This window comes from Chlorocebus sabaeus, chromosome 10 (genome assembly GCF_047675955.1).
Source record: "Chlorocebus sabaeus isolate Y175 chromosome 10, mChlSab1.0.hap1, whole genome shotgun sequence".
Classification (NCBI taxonomy): domain Eukaryota; kingdom Metazoa; phylum Chordata; class Mammalia; order Primates; family Cercopithecidae; genus Chlorocebus; species Chlorocebus sabaeus.
Window position 1 is genome coordinate 124,924,415 of NC_132913.1, and position 14,363 is coordinate 124,938,777.

The window sequence follows — 14,363 nt, forward strand, 5'->3', positions numbered from 1 at the left end:
CCTGACCCGCCAAAAATTGGTGAGATGGAGACAGATGAAGCCATAAACAAGGGAATGAACACCAGGACCCATGTGGCTTTGGGTTTCCAAAAAAAATCAACAAAAAGTACCACCTGTGACGAAACAAATCTACCCCGTGATTCAGATTCTGAGAACTTGAAGGCATGATCTCAGCAGCTAAAACAGAACCACCTGTCAATACAGTGGCCTCTTGGAAATGCATCAACAGTGAGAAAGGAATGCTGTTCTAATGATGCTCAGGAGGCCAGCCATCAACAGAATACATTTCTTTCTGCAACAAAGTGACAGCAATGATTGGTGATAATGGCAGCATTGCAAAAGCTCAGCCTGATTTTTTTGCCTTGCAATGGTCACTGCCTTTTGAACATGGATATATGTTAACACAATGTAGAAGAGCAGTCTCCAGTGCTTATGCTGTGGTTTGACAACGCTCCCAAGTTTTAGCATAGTCCCAGCACAGCAGGGCTCAGGGACCCCTGACAAGCTGGACTGCCCGTTCTCCTCCCTCCACTTAGGATGACCCTACCCGCACTGTGCTACAGCCCCATATTCGCCCCTTCACTCTCTAGGAATCCCTCAAGCCCATGCAACCCTGGGAACCTTCCAGACCTTTCTACCAAGCTCTACCTTTCTTCCCTATAGTCTGTTAGACCCATTCCTGAGTGTTTCTTAAAAAAAAAAAAAAAAAATTGCAATATCTAATTTTTTTGTATGACCTCAATTAATGATACACACTTTAGAATAATATAAAAGTACATTTCATATGTGCTGTTCTTGATTCTTTCTATCAAACTTGACAGTCAATTTTTGTTAGCAAAGGTATAAACTTCCTACTAGATTCTTTCCAGGAAAATGGCCTGTTCTTTCCAAAACAAACTGTATTATTGTAATTGGTCTAGATCAATGTTTTAATATGGGATCAACAGATTCAAAGAGTCCATGATCCTCCCACAGTTGGGTGCAAAATTGCATCTGTGGATGAGGGTTTTTCTGGGGATAAGGGTCCATGTTTGTATGTGATTCTAAAAGGCAATTGTGCCACTCCTTACCCCCCAAAGTTTAAGCATCATTGCTTCAGTTAAAAATTTTAATTCAAATCTTCAGGAAGAGCCAGTTCAATTATTTTAAATGTTTAATCCATGTTCAAGAGGCATGATTTTAAGCGGTAATCTTGTTTGTGAATGAGAACACAAGAGAAGCTCTTTGTAAAGCATTCGGCTTTGTAATCCAGGTGGAGAAAATAGGACATGTGATAAGATGAGAGCTGTCCCCTCACTATTGAGTCTGGGATGGGAAGACTCCTTTGCAGGGAGCATTGACAAAGAGCACAAATGAATTATGCCTTGAGCAAGTTTTGCTAACAGTTTTCTTCACCATTGCCATCCTTCACACAGTGAACACCTTTGAATCCACTGTTTCTGTTACATATAAAGTATTGAGTGGGCTCACTCTGGAGCAATTCCAAAACTACCTTTCTCATGTTCCAGAGTGCTCAATATAATCTAAATAGTTACAAAATAAAATCTAGGAAGTCTTTCTAAGACATCACTCACTTACTTCAACAATTCTGTGAGTAAAACAAACCTTTAGTTCATTGAAAATCATATGTAAAGATTTTTATTTTCAAGATATGAATTTTTAGAAGAGTAACCCCCTCAATGGAGATACTTCCCATTGGAACACAAAGTAATGGGACAAATACACTGTGCACAGGAATTATTTTATCCAGAATATATCCAGATATTGAGGGAAGAGGAGGGGAGGGAAGAGAAGGAAAGGAACCCTTCCAGTTCTGAAAGGGACAGGAGATGATGCCTGTAGGACAATGCGTTATCCAGGCTCCACTGATGACTCAGAACTCATGTGGTTCAGCTGAGCTGAATTCCCAGGTGGGAAAAACGCCTTTGGCCCCACACACTTTCCTGCCATCATGCGGGAAGCAGGTCTTGTGGCTCGTGGACTCCTAGCCCAGCTGTTGAATATTTGCTGATATTTTCATTTGCAATTAACTCTCTTCTATTGTTTATCATGTCCTGGAGTCTCCATTTATAAAAAACGAAATTCCCTGGCAGCAAATTTTGGAGAACTTTTTCATTTAGATTATTAAAAGATGTCAAACACTATCTCCCCAAATGACCACCCGCCCACTTCAACGAGGAGGAATGAGGCAGCCATCCCCGCTCATTGGCCGACAATACCCTCCCCAAGGAAGGAGAGAGGAGAGCGCTAGTAACGCTTCCTGGGCTTCTGTCTTGTGGGTGGGACTTCACATCCTCCTCCCCACTGCCCAGTGGCTGATTTCCCTCCATTTTAGAGCTGAGAAATTGAAACCCCAGCAAGCCAAAGTGATTGTTCAAAGCTACCTAGATAAAACAAGGTAGAACCAGAAACCTAACCCAAGTTAGCATTTCCAAAGCTCATGGGAAGAACCCCAGGAAACCCTAGAGGCTGTGCCAGATTTGACCCAGATCTCTTGTCTTTTGGGGAAGAAATAGACTTCCTTGGTGGTGACACACCACAGATTCTATGTCAATAGAATTCGGCTGTCTGCTATCATTCTTTCAAATATGAAAAAAAGACTCAGAATTGGCTGCTTGAGACCTTAGGTTGGAAGGGGTCTGTTCCTTCATCCTAGATTCTGTGTCCTAAAGGCAACAGATTCAATAACAGACATTCATCACATTTTCATTCTCATCTTTCTGTTTAGGATTATTCATCTTTATGTTTACTCTGCCTCTGTTTACTCTGCCTCATTCTAAAAGGATTCGAGGTGCCTTTTCCCATCTAGTTTCTATCCCTTTGAAATTTAAAAGGATACCTTTCATTACAAAGATTGCCCTACATGGCCCTTCAGCCTGAAATCATATTCAATCATATTCCAATGAATATGACTTCCCAAGCTATTTTGCAATTCTGTAAATTAGTTTTCATTCAGCCTACTCAAAACCTTTTTCATTTTCCATGTCTGGAAATCTTTTTTAAGAAAGAGACACACACATGCACACAAGGAAATAATTTTAAAACAAAGACTCAAATAAATCCAGAGCTCCCATTTTGAAGCCATTTATTTGGTTTTCTCCAAGCACTGCTTTTTAAAATCAGTCTGTCCCTCCTATCAAGTTCTGGAACTTCTGTTAGTTCCTAATTGTCCTGGTTAAAATGGGAGCACTGGAAATAGTCAAAGACCACAGTGGGAGAGCCGTGCACACTGACTGTGAAATAAAAAGTCAAATTTCAGTAAATTCGAGGCACTCATCCACCCTTGCCTTTGCCACACCCATTCCTAGACTGTGAGAAGGAGTGCCCATTTCTTTCTCTTTTTCTCACTCTTTCTCATTTTGCCTGAATCCTGGGAAAGGAGTCCCCATTCTTTACCTCAGGGAGGAAGCTAAGAAAGGATTTATTAAGTCCTGCAGTTAGGGTAGGAGGAGAGTGGAATTTAATATGCTCTTGCTGTTTGAAAGACCCAAAGGAGAATCCTCAAAAGTAAATGTTTTGGAACAGCTCCAAGAAATACATCAAATTTTGGTTTTTTCTGTTTATTTAACAACTTGGATTTCATATTTTTTACTTTTTTTCTTTTCTTTTTTCTTTTTTTTTTTTTTTTTTTTTTTTTTTTGAGACAAAGTATAGGTCTGTTGTCCAGGTTGGAATACAGTGGCACGATCAGAGCTTCCTTCAGCCTCAACTTCCTGAGATCAAGCAATCCCCCCACCTCAGCCTCCCAAGTAGCTTGGACTACAGGTGTGTGCCACCATGCCCGGCTAATTTTTTTTTGAATTTTGGCAGAAACAAGGTCTCACTATATTGCCCAGGCGGGTCTCAAACTCTTGGGCTCAAGGGATCCTCCTGTCCCAGCCTCCCAAAGTGCTGGGATTATAGGCATGAGCCACTACACCTGGCCTTCAAATTTCTATTCTATGAAAATACTCTAGAACAGTAATCTGTTTGACTCAAACTGAATGTGTGTCCTGTGATAGCAACATTTTAAAAATCTTCTCATCAGGCAGGGTAACTAGACCTCCTTTGTCACCTACTGGGGTATTTCGTCACCTACTGTGGTCCTTGTTAGATATGGAGTAGCCAATTTGAGATCTTCGGCTCTTCCTGGTAAAATCTAACAAAGCAACACCTATCCTGCAACTCGTGGATTATAACAAAGCAATGCAGAAAGAGAGGGCCTGGACATCCCCTAGCAATGCCCCCACTCTGTGAACGAGAGCACCTGTAAGAACATGCCAACCTCCGGCCAGGCTTAGGCCAAGCTCCTCAGAGGTGGGTCTCCTTCCCATTACAAAGGCAATTAAGAAACTCCAGATTAATTGCCCAGATATTTGAAAACATTACTTTAAAACATATTCCTAGCATTCAAGATAATAACCATGAAGCAGAAAGTTCCATATCTGGTGTGATTTGAAAAGCTAGACACCACCAGGCAAATGTAAAACACATTCCACATTCTGAAATATATGGCAGCCAGACGAGATTTTGTCTGCGCTTACACTGCTAATTATAAACATCAGGCAGAGACTAGTTCCATTTCAACGTTAAAGAAGAGGGTGCGTTAGAAAATGCTTCAAGAAATATTGCACAAATGCCCACTCCATTCCAACCCCTTGCCACATGATGCTGCTGGATCCAAATTGGAGCTTGGCACTTATTCCTGTCTCTTTCCTTCTTGGCAATGAACTTGGGTGCTACTGACCTTTCCAAAACCGTGGTGTTCCATCGTAAATGATTAAAATGGCTGAAAGGTGCTCCCATTGTAAAAAGAAAAGTTAGATATTTTGTTTGTTTTCTAGTCTAATTCATAATCAAGTAGAGAAGAGAAAATTATTCTTGAACATAGAAACCTTTTCAAAAATCAAGTTGGAACATCTGATAAAATATCATCCATGCTGGATTTATTGCAATAACCTGGGAAATTCTACTTCCTTACTGCCTCTGTCGCAATGGTCGGCCAATCTCTCCCAGCCTCCCTTTTGTGTAAAAGAATGCTCCTTGTCTGTTGCTCAAACAGGCTAAAGTCCTGCAACTGCTCTCTTCCATCTGTTGCCTTGGGCTCTGAGGAGTGATGGGTTTTCTGCAGCCCCAATTAGAAACAGAGCACCCTGGTGCACCGCCGGGCCAGCTGTGAGTTTAGCTGACTTGGCGCTAACTCTGGGTACCAGCCCTGGGCTGCTGAATCAACTAATGAAGATTCCAGAAGTGAAAAACCAGTTTCCTGGAATAGTTTCCCTTGAGATCTGAGTCAACTCCAGCTGCTGTTCAATTTTTAATTTTGAAATTAAACCGAGCCATGAGCTCTTCCTTCCAGTGGCCAATTCCTGATGCTCTGGGTTCCTGAAAAATCTAATGTATAGTACACACGGGGGGTTTTACAGAAACATTTCCCATTGTACTTATCCCTGGCCACTCACATTCTCAAACGTTTCTCTGTATTTCATGAGTTTGAAACTTCAGGAGAGCAGTAGGATCATAGTGTGCTAAATGCTGCCAGACCCCTACAAGACTAACAATTTGCCTTTGGGAGAGGGTTTGGCAGAACTTTTCGTATTTGTTTTTTTCTTCTCTCCTTTTTCTTTCCAGATTTTTTAAAACAACAGTTACTCCTCTGCTGAATCAACTTAAAAGAGGTTACTCCAAGGAAGACTGAGAATGGCAAGAGTACTTTTCTCCACATGGCACCCTAAAATACACTCTGAAAGGCTTGTCCCCCTTGAAATGTCCAGAGTCCAAGATGTCTGCATATTGGAAACATCAGACACTTCTGCTACTAGCTCTGTGGCCCTGTCGCTGGGCATACCTTTCTGAGCTCTCTGTCTTCATCTGAAGTATAAAAGGCGTGGAGAAACCATCCACCAAGGTGATAGTTTTTTTGATATTTCAATTAGCCAAACAGAAATTATATGTTTGCCAACCAGAAGAGAGGGGGCTATGTCTTGGTCATTTTTATCCCCTCCCTGAATCTCAGCGCTCAAGGCCGCGATGCACAATAGGTCTTGTTAAACTTAAGTAAACATGAGAACACCAAGACCAACCAAAGGGTTAGGTTTTTTTGTTTTGTTTTGTTTTGTTTTGTTTTTATTATTATTATTATTTTTGCTCTGAGTTAGAATTCTCTCCCTCAGGTTCTTAACATTGGTTATCTCAAGCTAACAAACATAAATCTGAGCGTCAGTAATTTATATTTGTATTAATAAATATTTAAGATGAGACATTCACAATTATAGCTTGTGTGAATTTTTAAAAATACGTTAAAACCCATTGTCCATTAGGGGAAAGTATCAAAGGACATGTCATGAACACCCTCATAGTTCTAAAATCCAATAATTCTACAGAGATCCACAATGGCATGAATATGCAAACTTACTTTGGTTCCCAAGCACCCAACTGTTCATTTAAACCTCTGTGATTAGATATGGGTAAAATGCTTCCTATAAAATGTTTTAGTTGCTGAATACCCTTGTAATGCAATTGTTTGAGAACCAAGATTGCCTCCTTTGATGGCACAATTTCATCTCAATACACTTACACCTGCGCAGAGAAGAAAAACAAAGCTCTAATGTATGTCCACTTCAGTTATTATGAACAGCCACAATAAATATAATAATGATAGTCATGTATGGAAATGTCAGTCCTAAAGTTGCCCACAAGCTCTGTAGAGATGGTCATCACTGAGTCACTGCAAACCCTGAAACCCCACCCTGGGAGACTCCAGACACCACTTCAGAGATTTTTCTAGAGCTTGCAGAGATACACCTCCCTCTAGAGGAAAGAAAACCAAACTGCCTTTTCAAAAACAGCTAGACCAGGCATGAATGTGCTAACTCAAAATTTCTTTTTTTTTTTTTTTTTTTTTTTTTTGAGTCAGGTTCTTGTTCTGTCGCCCAGGCTCTGAAGTGCAGTGCAGTGGCATAGTCACAGTTCACTGCAGGCTCAACCTCCCAGGCTCAACCTCATAGCTGAGATCACAGGCACATGCCACCATGCCTGGTTAATTTTTTAAATTATTTTTGTAAAGACAAGGTCTCCGTATGTTGCCCAGGCTTGTCTCAAACTCCTGGGCTCAAGCGATCCACCTGCCTCAGTCTTCCAAAATACTGGGATTACAGAGATGAGCCACAGTGCCCAGCCCTCGAAATTTCATCTCCTTCCCAAAATGGACTATAAGACCAGAATGTATTAAAATTATGTTTTTCAAAATTAACAAAGTGAATTCTTGAAGGGAATATCTCTGCAAAATCAGGACCTGTGGAATACACCCTGCAAATAAGACATTCATAACCACACATCAGAGGGGGCAAGCAACATCTTTTATTTAAAGAGTAGGATTGTCCTTTCTTTGCCCTGAATTTTTACACTGAATTCCACCGAAGTTTTGCAGTGGAAGCGGAGAAGCTGTATCTAGAAATGCGAGAATGAAGATAACCATCCTTGTCTAGTTCATAGCCGTCTGAATTAGCAGGAACCTTTAAAGCTCCCCTGCTTTAAATCTGGATGGTTTGTGGCTTTCATTTCCTTAGCTAGAGCTAATAGGATTTTCTTTAAATGTCAGGTCCCTTCTCAAATCGTCAGCTATTTATGTAGCGGCACTGTGTTTTTCACTGCCTGCCTGCTGCAGCCAGGACACCGTGAACATTTGCTCCCTTAAGTCAGGGTGGAAAAGCTGCCTGGTACACAACATCCCCGTCAGATGGAAACCACCTGCGATTCTTCCCCCGAGAGATACTAGATTTTCAGCTTCTTCCGAAAAGAGCAGTGACAAAACTGAACTTTCAAATAAAAATGTTTGCTAAAGCTGCTACTGTGCCTGCAAGGAAGTGTCACGCAATAGTGTTCATGACTTGCCGGTGAATTTTAAATCCTAAACATGGAATTTCACATAAAAGTGGGAGGTGATATCAACCGCTGATGAAGTCTACGCTTGATCCAGTTGTCTAAACCCTCTGAGCAAGGAAACAAATGAAGCCTCACTGGCAAAAAGTCACTGCCAGCTTCCAAAGCTTCCAAAGAAGGCGGTCTTGTTTCAAGCCGGCTTTAGGCATCCGCATCTATGGGTTCCGTTCCTAAAACTAAGGTCAGGATGAGCAGCCTCATTGGAACCACAAATCAACAATCGACTGGAGAGAGGAGCTTCTTCCTACTTTCTCATCGGGGACGTATTAAGTTCTAGGATAGGAAATCACAAAAGGCACTTATGATAAAGTCAGTGCAATTTGCTGAGTCCTGAACGCTTTAGAAATAAAATGAAGTGCGAAGTGAAGACAATTTTTCATAAAGATGCCTATCGCGTATCAAAAATATCACTCAGACCCCCAGGTTTGGACATTTGCCACACATCTCCTCACCTGTGGGCCACAACCATGGTGGGGTGGAACACGCTCCCTGCCAAGCAGGGGAAGAGCGGGGCCAAGGGCTAACATTCTAGAGGCTTCCCCAGCCACCTCCCAGAAAGGTGCTGTGGCCACACCCTCCAATGCCTGGATAGGAAAAGACAGGACAGCCTCACTTCACCCCAACATGGAATTCCTTCCCAAGCCCTCCTCTCCACTCAGTGTCTGCTTCCTGGCTTCTCTCGACCATGAGTGAGGAAAGGAGAGAAGTAAACCTCTGGGTTACAAGAAACCCTCGCCTAAACAAAGCAGTCCAGACAGGCAGCCGTTCCTAGATCCTGATCTCTGTAAAAGCCCCGCCTCCCCACCCCAGGCTTTCATCCTCAGCTACAAACCCACTTCAGAAAGAAGAGCATTCAAGTCCCCTCCCTCGGGGCCCTCCACCGCCAGGAGGTGGCCTGAGCAGGGCGGCCAGCCCCGGTATTCCGGTCACAGAGCCGATGCCCCCTCCCACAGTCCACCTCACTTCTTTCTCAGTTCATTGGTAGAGTCTCAGTGAGCCCCAAGTAGTTTTCCCAACTAGATATGAGTTATTTGGGATCCTCTGTCGCTGGCTTGTCTGCTCTCCTGCAATGGGGAAGGATTTCACTGCCATCTCGGACACTCGCACCATGGCCTAGGCAAGGAATTCCACATCTCAGAGCCCCTGGTTGCTCATTTTGAAAACCAGGAAACAACTACATCAGTGGCTTCTGACCAAAAATCTCTTCCATTATCTTTAGCCCAACAAAAACCTCAGAAGTCCCAGTAATGTCATCAACGACCACCCACTCAGTTTTCAATATAGTTTTGCTTAGGAGCAATGTAACTTCAATTTTAGAGCCATTTCGGTTCAGTGTTTTACAGTGTTAAGAATGGGACCCTGGGGAGCTGGGGGATCCCAGGTTAATCATCCACCGTCCCTGTGAGCTCTGAGCACCCTGCAGCTCTAGCACCCTGTGGTCCTCATCGGGGTGAGCTGTGTGTGGGGAGAGAAGCTGGTCAGCCGGGGCCACAGCCCTGCCTCCCCATCCCGTGCAGCAGACTCCCCTGCGCTCAGTGGGGTTTGCTCCTGGGGTCTGCACCGGCCACGAAACTGGCTCCTGGGGCTTCCTGTGGAAGCAGATTTTTCTTCAACCACCCCCTAGTCCCTCCTAGTGACTCCACCCATACTTCAATCCCCATTCATTTTCGAACATAGTAGGCCCCTTGAAACAGGTTCCCCAAACAGGCTGGCCACTGTCAGTGAACGTGTTCCATCCTCAGCAAGACAGGACTCGAGCCCCACCCTGCATCCTCCAGGCCAGGGAACAGCCCTCGGGGCCTCCCAGCTTGGCACTGGCCTCACCTCTGTGCAGCATGGGCTGGCCCTGCAGCCCCAGGGGCCTTGCCTTAGACACTCAGCATGCTGCCCAAATGCCAAATTCCTTCTTCTTCTCTGACCCCTGCAACTCCTTTAAGCAACCCCAAGGGACAAAGTCTCCAACAGAGACATCAGGTTCCTGAAAGGACGAAAGCCTGATGGCAATGACTGAGTGACCCTTTACTTGGCCCCCATCCTGGGCACCAGAGTCACTCCAATCTCGTGAAAGCAGCCAATGTGCTCCACCAGCACCTTCCCGTGGGCGGCCCTGGGCTGAAAACCCACGCAGGTTGTTGCACCCTAACCTAGTGTCACCACCCAGAGAGCTCAGAAAACCTCCCAGCAGAGCCGCTCGGCAGGGAGCTCTGCTAGTCCTCGGCAAAGACGCTTCTGCAAACAAAGCGGATCCCAAATGGGTTTTAGAAGGCAGCGGTAACTTAAATAAATCATGGGCCAAAACACGCTGCCGCCCGGAATGCACAGGGCGCGAGTAGCAGCCACAGACGCGCGGTGGAAAAGCGCTCACGCTCTTAGGCAAGCATGACCTTAACCAAGTTAAGGAAACCCCACTGCCACAAGGTGAGAAAGAAAAATCAGCAGAATCTTCCAGAGACCTAAAACACGTACAGAAAACTGGCGAACAGCGTGAACATAAGAGCCACTAAAGCTACCTAGAAACGGTCACTTCAGGTTGAGAGCATTTCCTTCCAGCCCCGAATCTGGAAAAACAGATCAGAAATCACACTCACCCCTGAGCAAACCTGAAGGCGTGTGTGTCCCTGGGCTCCTCGACTCAATTAGGTTTGAATAGGATGCATATTTTTCCCACTCACTGTGTCTCTTTTTCTTTTTGCAGCCTTTCTCCACCAAGAAAGTGGAGACTCAGAGCTGCGGAGGAAAACTCTTGCAGTCCTTGCAGGAGGCTGGAGCCCAGGAGAACTGAACAGCCTTTGGTGGAAGACTGAGCTCCAAACTGGACTAGGGCCAGGGATACCAGTCAGGGCTTCCTCCAGCTCCTCCTCCTCCTCCTTCCCCCTCCCTGACCCCTCCTCTCCCCCTCCTCACTGCAGAACTGACCCAAACTGTAAATGAAACCAGACTCCTCCACTCTGTTTCTTCTGGCCCCCGCTCTCGGGCTGATGTCACCCTCTGAATTCTGTCTTCACCCTACAAGCGTTTAGCTGGACTCCCGCAAGCCCCAACTCTTAAAAAAAAATTGACCACTCCTACTCGTCACCTTTTGGGCTGGGCCCTTGGCGTCAAAAAGAATACATTTTGGAATTTCTTCGTGGGTATCCATGGTTTTCCTGCAATGTTTTCCAACACCATCTGAAAGGAAAACAGGAAATGCAGTCCCCCCCTTACCCTCACCACACCCTCCCATTTCTTCTTGAAGTTTCTGAATTGAGACTTCTACTAATAACCTCCCCTTTCAAATAGAAAAACCAGCAATTAAAATCGTCTTGGTTTTCCGTTAACCAAAGCTCTGTTCACCAATGAAAAGGCAAAAAAAGGAGGCTACATTTCTTTTAGTTTCTATATCTAATGATTCTGATTGTGGAGCTTATAGGCCCATTCTAGGCACAGACAGGGGTAATGAAAATGGTTATCTTGCCAAAGCTTCGGAAAATTCTTGAGTAAGAACTTCTGTTTCTAGAAAGCTTTGTACATTTCAAAACACTTCAATACATATTCTCTACTTTATCACAAACATCAACACCCTGAGCCCTTTTAAATAGAAAGATGTCTTTTTTTTTATTAGGTGAAATTGTGGCCCCATTTTACAGATGAAAGAAACAGGCTGGGCACGGTGGCTTACGCCTGTAATCCTAGCACTTTGGGAGACCGAGGCAGGCAGATCACGAGGTCAAGAGTTGGAGACCAGCCTGGCCAACTTGGTGAAACTCCATCTCTAGTAAAAATATAAAAATTAGCCAGGCGTGCTGGCAGGCGCTTGTAGTCCCAGCTATTTGGGAGGCCGAGGCAGGACAATTGCTTGAACCCAGGAGGTGGAGATTGTAGTGAGCCAAGATGGCACCACTGCACTCCAGCCTGGACAATAGAGTGAGACTCCAAGAAAGAGAGAAAGTGAAAGGAAAGGAAAGGAAAGGAAAGGAAAGGAAGAGAAAAGAAAAGAGAAGAGAAAGAGAGAGAGGAAGGAAGGAAGGAAGGAAGGAAGGAAGGAAGGAAGGAAGGAAGGAAGGAAGGAAGGAAGGAAAAATAAAGAAAAGAAAGAAAGAAAGAAAGTTCCGAGAGAGTAAATGACATTGTCATTGTCCAGTCTGGATTAGTATCAGAGCTCAAATGACAACTCCAGCCTTGGCCATCCCCAAACTTCTCACTGCTCTCCCATCAGGTGGTGTTTGTGAAAAGTCCATTAATGTGAAATATCAAGAGACATCCCAAGGGTCTTTTTGACTTTGAGATCCTTCTGGACCAAGTTTGAAGAGTGAAGAAATCATTAACTCCTTTCCATGGACTATCTTCCTCCAATTTAGGGAAGAAAGAAGACAGCACCCCAGAGAGAACGCCTGCTCCCCTCTGCAGCTCGAGGGCTCCCTTCCTCTCCCATAAAGGGGCCCAACCCATCACTGCACCAAAGGGCTCACTTGCAGAGCACTGGGGTAGGGAACAAGGATGGAACATGAATTATGGGGTTCTGAGCGGAGGCTCCGAGTATAGAACCGCGCTGCCTGCATGCCATGTAGAAGGATAACACGCCCCTCCAGGGGCATCCGGTTCTCTGCCCTCATCCTCTCTGCACAGTGCAGGCATGGACTCAAGCCCCTGCAGAGACCTGGGATACTTGCTGCCACCCCCGTGGTTAGAGTCTGCAAGTTCAGCACTAGGGAGGACTATTTCTCCCAGAACATTGTCTGCTGCAAAGAAGACAACCTTTGATTACAACCCCGTGCTCCAAGCAGCTCAGCAAACTGAGGTTAACTGAACAAGCACGTTTTAGGTGTTTCCACTCCATGGTTTCTTGCAAGTACAAATACACTCCTTTTCGCAAAATCTCTAGGCACATGCATTCCTTGGTATTGAAAATTTCTATTACAGTCGACCTTGTATCCATGGGTTCTGCATCCATGGATTTAACCAAATGTGGTTCAAAAATGGTTTTCAAAAGTGGATGATTGCATCTGTACTGAACATGTACAGATGTTTTTCTTGTCATCATTCTCTAAATGACACAGTGTAACAATTGTTTACATGGCATTTACACTGTATTAGGTATTATAAGTAATCTAGAGATGGCTTGAAGTACACAGGAGGATGTGCGTAGGTTATGTGCAAATACTACACCACCTTATTTCAGGGATTTGGGCCTCTGTGGATCTGGGTCTCCATGGAGGATCCTGGAATCAATCCCCATGGATACCAACGGATGGCTATATTTAAATAGCAAGGGCAAGAAATCATTTAGAACAAGATTTAAAGAAATAAAAGCTCCCATTCAGTAGGAAACCATAATCTTTAATATTTAGCTGTACCTAATCATTGATGATCCAGATCCTCTTCAGCACTGCCCATGGCTCTAGAAACTTCCAGAAACTCGTGGTAATCCTCCCTCGTGCTAACAAGAGAGAATTTGGGTTCTATGGCAACTTTCTTCCTTAGTCACCAGTATGTGGATTTCCACTTACATTTCCAGTTCCTCTCTGCCACCCGATCCCAGGAGGAAAACAACCTCAAAAGTTAAAGCTGCCCTAAACGGCCCGAGTCCTGGATCTAGGCCAGGCCGTCAGTGGGACCTCATTAAGTCACAGAATCTCTCCAATCTGTTTCCCCTTCACGGCAGGCTTGAACTGGCCCTGGGCACCTCTTGCCATTTTCTTCCCATATCTTTTCCTTAACTATGCAAGTTAGCAAGTTCAGAACTCCATTTCCCAAGCTCCCTTGTGGCTGTGGCCCTGATGGGGATAAGGCTTCCCCACCCACATAATCAGGTTGGAAGGTGGCCTGAGGGAGGGTGATTTTCTGTGACTTTGGCTGGCCTTTCTCCCGTGGGCAAGGACAGTGTGGAAGGTCCCATGAGTGCCTCTGCAAGAACCCCTGCATATGAGAGTCAAATGCTAGTGGTTCACTCCCATGCCCTTTCCTGGGAGACTGTTCATGGATGCTGGGAATTGTCTCTTCTGGAGACACTGGGGTGTGTAGGGTGGGTGGAATTCTAAGATGACCCCCAGGAGTCAAGCCCTTGTGTAATCCCCTCCTCTTGAGTGCAAATGAAAGCTGAGCCCTGATTCCAGCCTTTGAACATGACAAAGATGAATGGTGTCCCTCCCTGGATTAGGTTACAGTTGGGTCGAGGGAAGTCATCCAGGGATCACAGAAGACTCTGTCCTAGGAAATGGCAGGGAGAGATTATCTTGCTGACTGCTGGGGTCTGGATGTCAGGTCCCCCGAAAATCCATATGTTGAAATTCTAACCCCCAAAGTGATGGTATTGGGAGATGGGGCCTTTGGGAGGTTATTAGGTTACAGAGGAGAAGATCATCATCCCACTGACGAATGGGAGCAGTGCCTTATAAAAGAGGACACCATCCTCCCACCATGTGAGGACACAGAGGCAAGGTGCTGTGCATGAGCCAGGAAGCAGG

General features: G+C 44.8%; 1 protein-coding gene across 7 annotated transcripts in view; it reads right to left on the minus strand.

The window, feature by feature from the left end:
• COL6A3 (collagen type VI alpha 3 chain) overlaps window positions 1–10,910 on the minus strand; it is a 91,880-nt gene extending 80,970 nt beyond the window's left edge. For 3 of the 7 annotated variants that reach the window (XM_007966767.3, XM_007966766.3, XM_007966764.3), the window contains exon 1: window positions 10,509–10,748. The gene's annotated coding sequence lies outside the window, so the exon portion shown is untranslated. Of the gene's footprint in view, window positions 1–10,508; window positions 10,749–10,836 lie in introns of those variants that run through there. The other 4 variants (XM_007966770.3, XM_007966769.3, XM_007966765.3 and 1 more) reach the window with 3 other exon arrangements.
• Window positions 10,911–14,363: the final 3,453 nt, after the last annotated feature.